Source organism: Pteronotus mesoamericanus, unplaced genomic scaffold (genome assembly GCF_021234165.1).
Source record: "Pteronotus mesoamericanus isolate MK-2021 breed Mesoamerican mustached bat unplaced genomic scaffold, CSHL_Meso_final contig_726, whole genome shotgun sequence".
NCBI lineage: Eukaryota > Metazoa > Chordata > Mammalia > Chiroptera > Mormoopidae > Pteronotus > Pteronotus mesoamericanus.
The window spans coordinates 401,687-418,217 of NW_026555243.1; the positions used below are offsets into that span (position 1 = coordinate 401,687).

The window sequence follows — 16,531 nt, forward strand, 5'->3', positions numbered from 1 at the left end:
TATTGAGCACCCACTGTGTTCCAGGCTCTGGGAACTTAGGGACATCTACAACAGATGTTAATGGAAGAAGCTCCCAGAGAGTTTCAAGGAACCAGGGACTGCAAGTGAGGGAGGGAGCAGAAGGCGTATCCTGAGGAAGGGATGCTTGATCTGAGAACCGGAGGATGAGGAGAGGGAAGGGAGCCTGGCAATGGAATGGCAGGAGCAAAGGCCCTGGGGCCACACAGAGCACAGAATCTTGCAGAAACTGTGTGACCATGAACAAGCCCATTTCTTTCTCGTCTCAGAGTCTCATATACTCCATCTGGGAAGTGGGGATAATAGCAGAACCTTGTAGAAACTACCTCTCCAGGTGGTGGGTGTGTCTGTTAGTTTTACTCTGTCCCTTTCCGTTCAAGTGTCAGCTCCCCAGGACAGGAATTTGTGCATTTCCAGTTCACTACTCTAACCACCAGGTTTGGTGTGCAATAGGTGATCAATACTTGCTGAATATGTAAATAATAAGCATTGAAGAACACTGAGTATATGCTGGGCCCATGTTATGCACTTTCTATTATTTAATTCTCCTAGAAGCCCAATGCATTTGTGTGGAAGGGGTAGGGGGGCGAGTACTGTTACACTCCCATTTTACAAGTGGGAAGACTGAGGCACAGGGCTGTTATGTGCCCCCTTATCTCATCACCATGCTACCCTGGTCTGTGGGTAATGGGTTCATTTGCATTTGTTCATGTGCCTGCAGGTCAGTGGGTACCTCAGACCTGGGGGCCAGAGTGGGGAGGGCAAGTGGCTGGGAGGGCAAGTGGCCAGGATGGCCGCCTCCAGGAGGCAGAGTTCAGCCTTCGGGCCTTGTTTCCCTCTTGGAGTGGCCCCTCCTGCCTGCTGTGGCCTGGCCCAGGCCCAGCTGCTAACTTTGGGAACTGGAGTCCATCCCCCCGCCCCCTACCCCCCGGGATATATAGACAATCAATTAGGATTGGCAGCTCCCGCCTAAGTTAAAGGCCTGCTTTAATGAGGGCGCCAGGAGGAGCTGCTGTGGGTGGGAGGCCCTGGGCTGAGCTAGGCAGAGCCAGACTGGTCCGTCCGGCCCACGGCTAAGGGGTCCCCAGGCCATGCGGGCCCACCCAACTGCCTAGTTTGTGAGTCCCTGTGTTTGCTCCTATTGTGTATCATCATTAGGCTGGCAATTTACAGACCTGAGTAGAGCAGCCTTCAAATCCTGCTGGCCACAAGCATTTATTGGGCACTGGCTGTGTGCTGGGCCCTGTGGTAGGTGTGAGGACACAGCAGGGACAAGACACACTTCCCGGGGCCACTTAGTCCAGCAGGGGTTATAGACACATCACCAGGTAACCCACACAGGATGGTAAGGGCTCTGATGCGGACACACAGATAGCAGTGGGGGCCGGAGGGGAATCCAGGTGGGCTTCCTGAAGGAAGTGATACACAAGCAGAGATCTGGAAGATGAATAGAAGCCACTCTGGAAGGATGAAGGGAGGAGGACTACTGTGGTATGGTAAAGAATTTTTCTACACATTTCAGTTGTTTGAAGGTTGCTAATCAGTTGACATTAAGGTAAACTGAGTCTTCTGTATTATCCAGGTGAGCCCAGTGTAATCACCAGGGTCCTTGTAAAAAGGGAGGCAAAGAATGGGAGTGATGCAATGTGATAAAGGCTTGATCCTCCAAGGCCAGCTGTGAAGACAAAGGAAGGACCACGCTCTGTGGATGCGGTGCCTCTAGAAGCTGGAAAAGGCAGGTGAAGATTCTCCCCTGGAGCCTCCAGAAGGAGCCAGACTTACATGCACCTGGATTTTAGACCTATGTCAGACTCCTGACCTCTGGAAATTTAAAATAATAAATTCATGTTGTTTTAAGCCAGCGAGAGACTGAAAGAGAGAGCGAGAGAGGGAGAGGGAGCATGCAGTGAGAGAGGCTCCCAGGCCATGCCCTGCTTGTCCTCTTGGGGCACGCCAGGCCCTGTATCTCTGGCTCTGTCCTGCCCCCTCCCCATTCCCCCAGCTGGTACTTGAGACCCCCTTCCCGAGGGGCCACAGTCGCTAACATGGGGTATCCCCACCACAGAGGCCCTGGGCTCGGCCCTGGAACTCAGAGTGGCACCATTCCTCCTGAGATGGAGGTGTCTACTCCCCCCAGGCCTGAGCTGGAGGGAAGCCCGCAGTCACAATGTCCCTACTGTGTGCAACCACCACAGCGGTTTCCTCGCCTTCTCTCAGCATGAAAGCTTACCCAAATGCAACTGACTTTATTTCTCTTTTTTTCATTAATCCCCCCAACTATTTGGTCTGTTTCTATGAGTCTGTTTTGTTTTGTTTTCTGTGTGTGTGTGTGTGTGTGTGTGTGTGTAGATTTCACATATAAGGGAAACTATACAGTATTTATCTTCCTCCAGCTGACTTACTTCACTTAGCATAATACCCTCCAGGTCCATCCATGTTGATGCAAATGGCAAGGCTTCATTCTTTTTTATTGCTGTATAATATTCCACTGTGTATATGTACCACATCCTTTTTTAAAAAATATTTTATTTATTTATCTTTAAAGAGGGGGAAGGGACAAAGAGAAACATCAATGTGAGAAACATCGATTGGTTGCCTCTTACACACTCCCAACCGGGGACCGAACCCACAGCCTAGGCATCTGCCCCGGTCAGAAATCAAGCTGACGACCTTTTGCTTTGTGGGATGACAGCCAACCAAACGAGCCACACCTTTATTTAATCATCTTTATTTAATCATCTGTCGATGGACACATAGGTTGCTTTCATAGCTCGGCTATTGTAAATAATGCTGCAATGAACACAGGGGTTCATATATCTTTTTAAATTAGTGTTTTCATTTTCTTTGGATAAACATGCGGAAGCAGAATTGCTGGATTGTCTGACTGCACTATTTTTAGGGTTTGTGTGGAACCTCCATGCTGTTTTCCATGGCGGCTGCACCGATGTGCAGTCCCACCAACGGTGCATGTGGTTTCTTTTTTCTCCATGTCTGCACCAACACTTGTTTGTCAATTTATTTTATTTTATTTTTCCCAGGCAATGAAAGGGAAACTTTATTGAGGTCCTAGGGCCACGGGGTTCAGGCAGGAGGCTGCCCTGTGGGCCGAGGAGATATTGGAGTGGCCTTACTTGACCTTCTTCTTGGGGCGCAGGACATTGGTGTGGTCGCCCTTTCTGCAGCAGTTGACAACACAGGGGTGCAGGTCGACGTGACATTTGGGGCAGATCATCTTGCCACAGTTGTACTTCCGGGAGGGCGAGCTGGCAGCTGGAGGGCTGGATGATGCCTCCTCGCAGAGGAGAACGCCTTCAGACGCTGCTGGCCAGGCGGGATGCCCTCCCTTGTCTTGGATTTTAGCTTTGGCTTTAGCTTTCTCAGAGGTGTCACTGGGCTTGACCTTGAGGGGGATGGTCTTGCCCATCAGTCTTCACAAAGCTCTGCTGCTTCTCTGCACCTGCTGGGGAGGCTGCTCAGGCATCTCATTGAAGAGAAGGGCATTCGTTGATTTATTGATGATAGCTATTCTGACTGCTGTGAGGTGATATTTCATTGTGCTTTTGATTTGCATTTCCCTGAAAATTAATGACATTGAACATCTCTTCATATGTTTGTTGACCATTTGTATGTCCTCTTTGGAGACATGTCTCTTCACGTCCTCTGCCCATTTTTTGATCAGATTGTTTACTTTTTTTGTTATTTAGTTGTATGAATTTATTATGTATTTTGAATATCAACCTATCAGATGTATAATTTACGAATATCTTCTCCCATTCAGTAGGCTGTCTTTTTGTTTGTTGGATTCCTTTGCTGTGCAAAAACTTTTTAGTTTGATGAAGTCCATTTGTTCATTTTTGCTTTGTTTCCCTTGCTTGAGGGGACATGTCCAAAAAGATATCACTCAGAATTTACTACCTATGTTTTCTTCTAGGAGATTAAATTTTTTTTATTTATTGATTTTATATAGAGAGATAAATATTGATTTGTTGTTCTTCTTATTTATACATTCATTGGTTGTTTCTGGGGATCAAACTCACAGTCTTGGGTTTCAGGATGATGCTCTAACCAACTGAGCTACCCGGCCAGAGCCTCTTCTGGAGTTTTATGGTTTCAGGTGTAACAGTTAAGTCTTTTATCCATTTTGAGTTTATCTGTATATATGGTGTAATAAAGTGGTCAGTTTCATTTTTTGTCAACGTATCTGTCCAGTTTTCCCAATGCTGTTTATTGAAGAGACTGTCTTTACCCCATTGTATATTCTTGTCTCTTTTATTGTAGATTAATTGGCCATACAGATGTGGGTTTATTTCTGGGTTCTCTATTCTGTTCCATGGAGCTATGTGTCTGTTTTTTCGTGTCAGTACCATGTTGTTTTGAGTACTATAGCTTTGTAGTATAGTTTGAAATCAGAAAGTGTGATGCCTCCAACTTTGTTCTTCATCTCAAACTTGTTTTGACTATTTGTGGTCTTTTGTGTCTCCACATAAATTTTAGGATTATTTGTTCTAGTTCTAAGAAAAATATAATTGGTATTTTGATAGGGGTTGCATTAAATCTGTAGATTGCTTGGGTAGTATGGTCATTTTAATGATGTTACTCCTTTCAGTCCATGAGCACAATATATGCTTCCATTTTATTTGTATCTTCTTCAGTTTCTTTCCTCAATGTCTTATAATTTTTCTGAGTATGAGTATAGTTTATTTCCTTGGTTAAATTTATCCCTCAGTATTTTATTCTTTTTGATGCAATTATAAATGAGATTGTTTTCTTAACTTCTGATTGTTCATTATTAGCAAATAGGAACACAGGATTTTTGTATATTAAATTTGTATCACACTACTTTACTAAAATATTTTCTTAAGTCCATTCATTTTTTGGTGGGTTCTTTGGAGTTTTCTATATATAGTATCATGTCATCTGCAAATAGTGACAGTTTTCCTTCTTCCTTTCTCATTTGGATGTTATTTTTTTCTTGGCTGATTGCTATGGCTAGCACTTTAATACTATGTTCAATAATGGGGTGAGAATGGGCATCCTGGACTTGTTCCTCATCTTAGAGAAAGAACGTCAGCTTTTCACTGCTGAGTATGATGTTGGCTCTGGGCTTGTCTTGCATGGCATTTATTATGTTGAGGTAAGTTCCTTCTGTTGTTGAGAGTTTTTATCATAAATGGGTGTTGAATATTATCAAATGTTCTTCTGCATCTATTGAAATAATCATATGATTTTAATCCTTTGTTTTGTTGATGTGATAAATCACATTTTTTTGTGAATGTTGAACAACACTTGCATCCCTTCTACAGTTTAAAGCAGGATCAAAATTAGATCCACACATATAAATAGTTGATATGCTTGTAAGTCTCTTTCAGTCTGCAGGTTCCCATCGATCTCTTTCTCTTCCTTGTTATGTGCTGACGAGGCAGCATTCTGTTTTAGGCATGTTTCCTCAAAAGAACATATGGAGTGGGGCAAAAGTAGGTTTACAGTTGTGAGTAAATGAAACAGTTTATTCTTGCACTATTTCTTATTAATTATTGTATTATTTTCCATACAAACAACTGTAAACCTACTTTTGCCCCACCTTGTAGAGGTGGATTTTGTTTGTTTGTTCTTGTTTCTATGCATCCAGTCTGAGCTCCATGCCTTTCAAGTGGTAAGTTTAATCCATTTATATATATTGTATTTACAGATATATTTGGTTATATTTCTGTCACCTTTTATTGTGTTTTCTGTTCAATGTGACTGTTTTCCATTGCTTCCTTTTTTCTTCTTCTTCACCTTTCTGTTGAATTTGTTGAATTTTCATTTTTTCCTTTCTTATTCCCTCTAGTGAATTGAGATTATTCATTCTATTTCTGTCCTCTGAGTGGTAACCCTTATACTTTTTAACATGCATACTTAGCTTATCATGACAGAAAGTTAATCAACGTCTCTTTGTATGTCCTAACAAGAGCAGGTCTTAGGATTCCCACCCACCGGAACCCCCTATCAACTCCACTCTGCGTGTTACTCTTGTTTGGAATTTGAGCTCCGCCTTGGCGCCCCCAAGGATGGAGACGGAGGGCCTACAGTTGTTGTTCACCCTCAGGGAAGGCAGAAGAGGTGGTAATGGATTGCAGAGGCCCTAACGCTCTGTGTTGCTTTCAGGCAGGTCCTGCTTTGGGCCTCAGTTTCCCCATCCGCAGGGAAACAAGAATACCTCTGGTGCTAACGTCCAAGGACTTCAAGTCCCTCACTCTCCCCTTGGTCCTCACCACCCAGGGAAAAAACTGTAGGCAACTAGATTGCAGGACTAAAATGGCGGGGGGCGGGGGGGCGCGTCTCCAGGAGCTTGCAGGAGAAAGCTAATGCCATTATTTACTTCACTGAACTAAATAATCTCGGAAATTGCTCATCGGGGCCTGATAATTCGATTGGATTTCACGCACAATTAGGCCTTCAGAGCTGAGGCATTCGTGGAGGAGTTCAGGGAAGGAGCCAGGCTTCCTGCCAGAGAGGCTCAAGGTGAGGGGCAGCAGTGGGGTGCCCAGCCCCAGGAAAGGATTAAGTGTTCCTGCCAGAGGGAGGCCTGGATGCCCCAAAGCCAGTGGGTTCAGCTGGGGCCAGACTGGAGACCTACAGATTGAATTTAGCCTGTCATTGTTCAGTTATTAGTGGATGCATATTTGGAGAAATTCTTAAGCGACAAAGTCCTGCAAATAATACCACATAAAGACCAACTGCAGTTAACGGACAGTTAATGGTTTGTCACTTTTGCCTGAGACTTTTGTTTTTCTTCTCATATGAAAGAACTCAGAATGATCGATTTAAAATCTAAGTCAGATCAATGCCTTTTCTGCCCACAGCCCTGCAGGGTTCCTACTTCCCTCAGCTTAAAAACCCAAGCCCTCCCACAAGGCCCTACAGGACCTGCCCCAGTCCCCTCCCTGCCCTCCCTGCCCTCACGCCCTCCCTCTCACCCTCCCTCTCGCCCTCCCTCTCGCCCCCTCGCCCACTCTGCTCCAGCCACATGGGCCTCCTTGCCATCCTCCGACACACCAGGCACAGTCCTGCCCCAGAACGTTTGCACAGGCTGTGCCCACTGCCTGGAATGCCTTTCCCCCAAAGTCAGTCCTTCCTAGTAACTGGTTGCCTATTAACCCTTAATGCCCCAGCTCCAAGCCCCTCTCCTTGCAGCCTTAACCTCCCACCCAGATTAGAGCCTCCCCTCCCTGTTCCTCTCCGGACAATTCCCCACTGGTTCTATGCTTACAGCCCAGCCTGACCGCAATGGGTAGAGAGAGGGCGGCCTATGGGGGACCCCCTGGGCTCCAGCAACTACGGGACCTGCCCAGGTACCCAAAGATAACTGCTGGAAGGACAAAAACCAGCATCTGAAACAAGCATCTTCTGAATGTCCTCTGGAGGTCTTTCCTGGATCTCAATGACTGTCTCTCCATCTCTCCTTGTAGGTCTTCTCCCGTCTCTGTTTCTTCTGTGCCCCCCACCCCCCACCCCGCTTCATTTACTGCCTCCGGCCTCCTCTCCAGCCTCCTGGCTCTCTCCCTCTTCCCTTCCCCCACCCCAACTCTCCTCCCCACTGTATCTCCCTCACTGCCCGTCCCCTCCTGTCTTTTCTCCCCGTCCTCCATGAAACTGCGTGGACTCATAGACCCTTCTGTGATGTGCTGGGTGCCCTCCCCTAGCACTGCCTTTCTCTGAGCTCCACATTCCCCTTTTTGTACTGGGTGGGGTCCCCCTCTATTTCTGGGCCCCCCATCTGCTCCCTGCTTCCCCAGCTATTCAATTTAGAGCTGAGAGGCAGGATTGAAATGTATTCTATGACTTTATTTCTCCTAGCCTGGCTGGGAGTTGGAGAGGGGAACAGGGAGGGAAGGTGGGCTCCCCAAAGTCATGCAGCACCTGGCCTGGGACCCCTGCAGTTTCTGGTGTGAGACCCATCAGGCCATCACTTGCTATATGACCTGGGCACTTCAGCCTCATCTATATGGGGGCAATGAGAGTGCCACTTCACTGGGGACAGTTAAGCAAACTAGCATAGGGAAGGTACTTGCAACATGGGAAAGAGGAAAACAAGGAAACGTGGCTATACCCAGGAGGTAGGAGGGGCCAGGTGGCTTTGGGACCCTCCTCCAGCGGCTAGTTTTGTTCAGAAAGGGTAGCCAGGGGGGTGCCTGGGTGGGGGGAAGGGGTGAGAAGATGAGGTGGAAATGGCTTATCTGAAAATGAATTGGGGGCTAGGAGAGTAGAGAGCATTGGGTTGCCTACCAAGGAGGATTGAACTGACGAAGGGTCAAGGCCACCAACTTCCCAGGGTGAGGAGAGAGCATTTAAGAAAAGGGGGCTGACCACTTTCCAAACAAGGAACCAGCAAACTTTCACTTTCCAGGACAATGCCCAACCAACTGAGCCACACCAGTCTGGAAATAATACTCCCTTACTTTGTAGGGGTTTCCAAGGGATGATGAATGTTATCACACAAAGTGCTTAATGCAGTGCCCGGCACATAGTAGGCACTAAAATGTTAGAAATTATTATCATATCAATCTAGTTAATTTCTACACTGTTTCTTCATTTCAACTAATTCATTTATCTGTTCTCCTGTGGATGAATTTTTAGGTTAATTCTTGGTTTTTGATATTATGAACACTGCCGCTGTGAACAGCTTTTACACATCTCTTTATGCACTTGGCAGAGGATTTCTCTAAAGATTATGGCTAAAAATGGAATCGCTGGGGGCACTGGATATGTGCACACAGAAGCATCAATCCTCCTCCATCGTCTCTCCATCTGTCCCCAAAACGACAGCTAGCCAGAGTTAATGCCTCAGGGCCTTTGCACATATTGTTTCCTCTGCCTGGGATACTCTTCCTGCAGATAGGCACATGGTTCCCTCCTCACCTCCCTTAGGGCTCAGCTCACATGTCATTTCCTCAGAGATGCCTTTATGAGCACCCTGTTCCTCTGGTAACCGGCTTCCTTTTTCATGAGAGAACTTACACCTGCCATCTTATGCATTGTATTCTATTATTTATTGTGCAGCTTCCCTAATGGAATGCCAGTTCCTCGAGGGCAGGGTGTTTTGTCTGTTTTCTCCACTGTTGCATCTCCAGAGCTCAGAAGAGTGCCTGGCACACAGTAGGCATTCAGAAAATACCAGACGAGCAGGGCTGGGTGGAGCTCTCCAGGGTCCTGACACCTTCACCCTCCCGCTTGGGTTCCACCGTGTGCTCTGCTGAGCTGAATTCAAGGTGTCAGCAGATTCGCAGTCCTTCTGGAAGCTCTATGGAAGAAGCCCTTTCCTTGCCTTTTTCAGCTTCTAGAGGCTTCCTGCATTCCTTGGCCCGCAGCCTCTTTCTGTATTTCCAAGCCAGCAAAGGCTGGTCAAGTCTTTCCTCAAACGGTATCACTGCGGTTCTTGGCGTCTGTTGCCGCATCCTGTCAGACGCTGGTGCTCATGCCTCCCTCTTGCAACAAGCCTTGTGATGATGACATTGAGCTCACCCAGATAATCCAGGACCACCTCTGCATGTCAAGACCCTTAACTTAATTACATCTGCAAAGTCACTTCTTCTACATGAGGTGACATGCGCACAGGTTCTGGGGACTAGGACATGCCATCTTTTGGGGGAGATTGTTATTCTGTCAACCACAAGGAGATGCAGACATGAATGTATTCGTTCATTCTACAGACACTTATTGAGCACCTACTGCATGCCAAGCTGTTCTATGTACTGGAGACACAGCAGGAAACAAGATAGACAGTTATCTGGTGTTCATGGAGCATCGTGAGAGAGACGGACATGAAATGCAACTGATGAAACAGACACAATATCTGACGTGAACTGTCAGGGGGCATCTGCCTTGGGGGCAAAGTCCTAGAATCTGTGGCCAGCATTGCCCCAAGTACTGTGTGCTTCTAGTTAAGGAATAACATGACTTCAGGGGGAGCTCGATGTGGTAGGAAATAACATCAAACTCCAGTTGCAAAGGGACTCCTCTTAAATTTCATTTCCATCTTCTTTCTAGTCTCATTTGGACCCTGGGGGGTCTGTAATACTTTTTCCACCTGCTAATCCCACGATATGCTCCAGGGTCAGTGCTCTGAAGACAGCAGTAGCCAGTGAGATACAGATTAAATTGTATTTTCAGTTACCGTCCACCTATGGCAAGAGATGCTGATCTTTTCACTTTTGTGATTTAAAAAAGACTTTAAAAAACTGATACATTTATTGATGTTCCAAATGTGAACAGGTTTAGAGGAAAATATTAAAACAATTACAGATATGTGGGAAATGGAAAGTGTAAGGAACCATTGGCATAGATTTGGGAAAGGTTACCTGTCTGTTTTACAGATGAGGGACAGAGGCCCAGGTAAGGGAAGGACTTCCCGGTGACCACAACCTGCAGGGTGGGCTGAAGGTCTTTCTCCACAGGGAGGGGTGAAGGGAGCAGAAAACACTCCATCTTCTCCACCCTCTCACCAACCTGTGAGCAGGAATCTCCTCCACCCTCCTCACCCTCAGCTGATATGAAGGAGATTCTCTATAAAGATCTTCAGGGAACAGCATCCTAAGCAGAAGGAACAGCTTGTGCAAAAGCCCTGGGGCAGGACCATGCCCAGCATATTAAAGGAACATCAAGGATGCCCATATGTCTGGAACAGGGAGCAAGGGGAGAGAGGGAGGAAGTGAGGGCAGGGAGGGGATGGGGCAGGTCCTGTAGGACCTTGTGGGGAGGACTTGGGCTTTTAAAGCTAGGAGGTGGGAGCCCTGGAGGGCAGTGGGCAGAGGAGGGGACCTTACTGGACTCAGGTGCTCAGAGGCGCCCTCTAGCAGCTGCAGGGAGAATGAATTGAAAGGAGAGTGCAGTGGCTAAGGGCTGATCAGTCCCAGTTCTGTCATTCGCTGTGTCCCCAGGCAGTTAATTTCTTCTCTTTTTCTGTCTAAGGGGGCCTGTAACGATGTCCTACTCGAGGGGCTGAGGCAGGGACTCTGAAATAATGTGTAGAGATGCATGTTGCCCTAGATTCTGGCTGGGTGTGGGGCTACTGAGTTATTTTATCAGGTCAGGGTTCACCTAACACCCCCTCCCTGAGGTGGGAGGATGAGGTCAGCAGCAACCCCTGCTCAGGCCCAGATGAAGTCATTGAGACAGATGGGTGGGTGTGAGGACAGCAGAGGGAATAGATTTTCCACCTGAGCCCTGTGCCTCCCGAGAATTGAGGATGAGCAAACTAACTGGGAAATCACAGGCTGTGCTGGGTAATCCTCAGCACACCCTGCTACCTTGTAGCTTCCTCCTGCAGGAAGCCCTCTTGGATTGCCTTGACTCTCTGGGGACTTACAGAAACCTGGTGGGGGGAGGGTCACAGGGAAATAGTCAGGGACCCCAGAGAGGCTGACCAGACTAAGCTCTGGGAGGGAAGGACAGTCAGAGAAGATGGCAGAAGTACTCCAAAGGTGAAGGAAAGCACTGAGCTGGACAGGGAGGACAGAGGGTGCGAGTTTGAATCCCAGCTCGGGAGATGGATTCCTCCTGTTTTTCCACTACTGCCCTTTTTTCTGTCCCAGGGTCCAACCCAGGATCCCGCTTTGCTCTGAGTGTCCACTGCCTCTTAGAATTGCACGATTGTAATTTTAAATAATTTGCATAATTCCTGCTTCATGCTTTACTGGAAAATCAGCTCCATGAAGGCTTTTGTCTGTTCTGTTCCTCAATAGGTCCTCAGTGCCTGGAACAGTACTTAATATAAAGTAAGTGTTCACTAAATATATGTGGGATGCATGAGCATGTGGGGAGGTGCCCAGGGTGGGGCAGTCCAGAGCTCTGAATTCCTTGCCTGGGTTACCATGGACACCTGGCCGCTTTGGACAGGTGATAGTAACGGTCCACATTGGTAGGCCCACCCAATCCCACGATACCCTGCAGTTCAGCACAGTGGGGCCAATTAGTCCCAGTTGATGGCTAGAAGGAACTGAGGCTGCCAAACAGATAATCAGGGGGCCTGAGCCGGAAGCTGCGGGATTAGGGAGCTGGACTTCCTCCCGCATGGAGCTAACTCACCAGCTGAGTCTGGGAGTGCAAGGGCGTTCTCAGGATGGAGGGAACAGCTAACCAAAGGTGTGGCCCTACATCCTTGAGAAACCAGGAGAACACTTTGTCAGCATTGAGATGATGGGGTGGCTGGGTGGGATGAGGGCGAGGTGACAAGTGGGGCGCTCCAGATGGGTGTGGCAGAGCCCGTTAGAGCCACTGCGGGTTCTAGAGCAGGTGTTGATCAGAGCAAGGGCAGGGACCTTGGGAGTTTCTCCGCCTCTCCCTGGATGGGGCCAGTCTGGGCCGTGGAGGAAGGCAGCTCTTTTGGTGGTGGCAGTAACACAGCGCCAGAGGGAAGCAGGTGGCCCAAGGGAAACCGGAAGAGATGGTTCCCCTGGAGAGACTGGAGTCTACGGGGTCCCCAGAGCCTGGGGCTAGGGATGGTAGTCACAACCAAAGCAGCGGCTCAGGACCAACTCTGCCCCAAATCTGACCTTCACCCTCTCTTTGCATTTCCCTTGTCCTCAACTTTGGTCACACCCTCAAACATTTGGATTCTGCGCCGTATCAGTGACCCCCCAACGACCCCCACACCAACTATCTCCCCCAGGAAAAGGCAGCTCAGCCGGGTCCCCGCACTCTGGCTCTGCCTGCATCTACCCTGCTCAGGGTCCCCAGTGGCTTCTCTTTTACCCACCACATGCAACCGCAGGGCATCCGCGGTCCCCACCCCCCTCGCTGATCTGTCAGGCTCAGTGCTGCCTCCTGCTGTCTGCCGCACGCTGCCCCAGAGGGCTTTTCCAAATACCCTAACCTTCTCCTGGCTCTGACACACTCCATGGCTCCCCATTGCCTCAGGATGAAATGTGGAATTTCATATCCAGCCTTCGATGCCCTGAGGGTTCCTGTGGTCTGATCAGGACACCCTGTTCCCTGTCAGTCCCCAGAGCTTCCTAACCTCTGCCCCCTTGCTCTCACCTAGTGTGCCTTTTACTCAACACTTCGTTCCTTTCACAGAATCCTTGTGCCTCCTTCCCATGGCCTAGGGGCTCCCAGGGGCAGGAGGCAAAACCCCAAAATTATAATAACCAGTCTCCATGTTGGGCACTCACTCACACTGGGTTAAGGACCCTCCTGAATCCTCTCAGCCAGTCTTTGCAACTGTCCCACAAGGTGGATATCATGAACGATAAGGAAACAGGCTCAGAGTGGTCTTATGATTGGACCAAGGTTGGCAGGCCGAGATTAGAAAGGGCGCTCCTTTCTGCTTCTTCCCATGTTGACTCCTGCTCTTAAAGTTTTAGCTCAGTTGTCACCTCCCCCTGGATGCCTCCCTGGGTCCCCAGGCGGGGTCAGGTGACTAGTCTGGGCTCCCACAGCTGCCCGGGTGTTCCCCACGGCAGCCCTGACGTGGCCGCCTGCGTGTGTGTGTCAGGTCTGCTCTGAGCCACTGTGTCCTCAGAGTTTTACAAACTTCTGAATCTGGTGCTGTGACTGCGCCTGTTTTCCAGTCAATGGACCTGAGGCTCCAAAAAAGGGAAGTTTCCTCCTGCCAGGGGTGATGCGGGGCTCCCTACCAGCAGAGGCTACAGCAGCTGGGACCACCCCTTCCCCGACCACACACACCCCACATACACGCCTGCACACAGGCCCACAGCTGGAGTGTATCCCTGCAGTGTCCACCTCCCACACGCCGGCAGCCCGCCGGCGGCTGTGCCGCTGACAGCTGTAGATGCATCCTCCTCCTGAGGCCAACTCGCCCCTCAGCTCAGCAGGCAAAGGACTGAAGTTGTTTTAGGACCTTCCCACCCCACCTTTCTTCTGCCTTCCTGTCAGAGGAGGGGAGGAGAGGGGTCCCCTGGGCCCTGTGACCCTGACCTCAGGTTGAGCCAGTGACCTCAGGGATGATAACAGCCCCTACCAACCTCAGTGCCCTTAGGAAAGTCCTGTGAGACCTCCTGCCCTGGCCCAAGTGGCCCAAGGTAGGGGTTCCAGCAAGGTTCGACACCCTTCACCCTGTCCCTCTAGGAGTCTGTCCACCTTGGGAAGGGTCTCGCCCCACAGACAAGAGAGGCTGGGGACAGATGGATTGTGGGACTTGCGGCATGGCGCGGGGTATTATGGTCATCGCCACAACTGGTTCTTCGAAGCACCTAGGCAGTGGGGAAACCCCCAGGCAGTGGGGAAACCCCCAGTCACGGGATTCCCGGAGGCTCCTGGAGAAACCTCTGCCCCTCCGCAACTGCCGCCCCCTCTCCCTCCCCCCCGCCCGCCCCCGCACCGCTAAGGTACCATTGCCTAGGGACTAGCCAGAGGCCCAGAAAAGGGATCGCTTTGTTTGGGTTACACAGCCCGGCAGAATGCAAGGCCTGATTTTGAGGTGCGAGCTGGATGGGTCTAGGGCCTGGGGTGACTTGGACATGCGACCCTTCTCCGCACTCAGATCCCGCGTGCTCCAGCACCCATTTCAGGGAGAGAGAAGGAGCTGCTGGACTGGCTGTGGGCAACGCACGCCCCCTGCTGCGCGTGGCCGGAATCGGCACAGCTACTATCCAGAGAACCGACCTGAACCCCAGTTCTGAGCTGAGCCTCTGGCCCCGGGTAGAGCCCCTGGTCTGTTCTTCGCTAGACTCAGGAGCACCATCAGCCAGCCCCCTGGCCAGCTGTGGCAACCCCAAGGATGTCCAGGAGACTCAGAAGAGCTGTACATATGATACCCAAAGCACACGGTCCCAGATTCTAATACCAACCTGGCAGTGTGGCCTGGGACAAGTCACTTGCTTCCTCTGAGCCTCAGTCTCATCATCTGTGAAATGAAACAGTTGTAGCCCCTGGCAGGGTTGCTTTGAGGATTCAATGAGTTAATTTATTTAAATTGCTAATAGTGACTGCCACATAATAGGTGCTCAATAAATATTAGCTATACTATTGTTGTTATTACTACCAGATGTGCTGCTGGGCACTTTCTAAAAAAAACCCCAAAAAACAGTTTTATTGCAACATAATTCATACACCATTCAATTCGCCCATCTAAAGTATACATACAATTCAGTGTTTTGACATAATCATTCATTTCTAAAATTGTGGTAAATATTTAACATAATGTTTACCACTTTAACTATTTTTAAGTATATAGTTCAGTGGCATTAAATACATTCATGTTGTTGTATAATTGTCACTACCATCCATCTCCAGAACTTTCTCATCTTCCCAAACTGACACTCTGTCCCCATTAGACAGTAACTCCCCCTCCCCCAGCCCCTGGCTCCCACCATCTACTTCCTGTCTCTGCGGATCTGACTCCTCTAGGAGCCTCATGCGAGTGGAATCACACAGTATTTGTCCTTTTGTGTCTGGCTTATTTCACTCAACAATGTCCTCAAGTTTCATCCATGTTATAACAGATGTCAGAATTTTCTTTTTTCTTAAGGCCGAATAATATTCCATTGCATGTATGGACCACATTGTATTTATCCATCATCTGTTGATGGACACAGGTGGCTTCCACCTTTTGACTATTGTGAATAACACTGCTACGAACACTGAGTCCCTGCTTTCAATTTCATTGGGTAGAAACCTACAAGTGGAATGGCTCAGTCATATGGGGATTCTATGATTAAATTTTTGAGGAACTGCCTAACTTTTCCACAGAAGCTTCACTGTTGTATAGCTCCACCACCAATGTTCAAAGGTTCTAATTTCTTCACGTCCTTGTGAGCATTTTTTATTTGTTGTCTTATTTGTGGACCTGTAGACTTTATTATTCTTTTTCTTAAAGATTTCATTTATTTTTAGAGAGAGGGGAAGGGAAGGAGAAAGAGAGGGAGAAAAACATCAATGTGTGAGAGATACAGTTGCCTCTCACATGCCCCCAGATGGGGACCTGGTCCATGACCCAGGCAAGTGCCTTGACTGGGTATCTAAGTCGTGACCTTTCTGTTTGCAGGCCAGCACTCCATTCACTGAGCCACACCAGCCAGGGTGGCTTTATTATTCTTATGTCACAGATGTGGAAAACTGAGTCTTGAAAAGGTGAACACATGTTGGCATTGAATTGAACCCACCTCAGTCACACTCCACACATGCCCAAGCCCACACGGCACCCATTGAAACAATCTGCTGTGGTTTGATAAGGTGCCCAAAACAGCTCCCTCTGCCGTGTTAGCTACCCTGATCCAAAGAATCGGTCTCCATAATTTGGGGCTCAGAGACATGAAGAGATAGATCTAGGTCTCAACCCAGGGCTATTCTGCTCCTAGGGAACACTTGGCAATGACTAGAGATATTTTTGGTTGTCAACCTGGTGGGGCTACTTTGGCACTGAGTGGGTGAAAGCCAGGGATGCTGCTTGACCATACCATAGTGCTAAGCACTGCTCCCCACTACCACAAGCAGGAATTACTGGCTCCAAATGTCAATATGCTGAGGATGAGAAACCCTGGACTAAAGAGCGAGTAGGATCTAGCTGTGGGTG

The 16,531-nt window shown here is 48.7% G+C and overlaps 1 pseudogene; it reads right to left on the reverse strand.

The window, feature by feature from the left end:
- Nucleotides 1–3,145: 3,145 nt before the first annotated feature.
- Nucleotides 3,146–12,907, reverse strand: LOC129078178 (ubiquitin-60S ribosomal protein L40-like; annotated as a pseudogene).
- Between the last annotated feature and the right edge of the window lie 3,624 nt (nucleotides 12,908–16,531).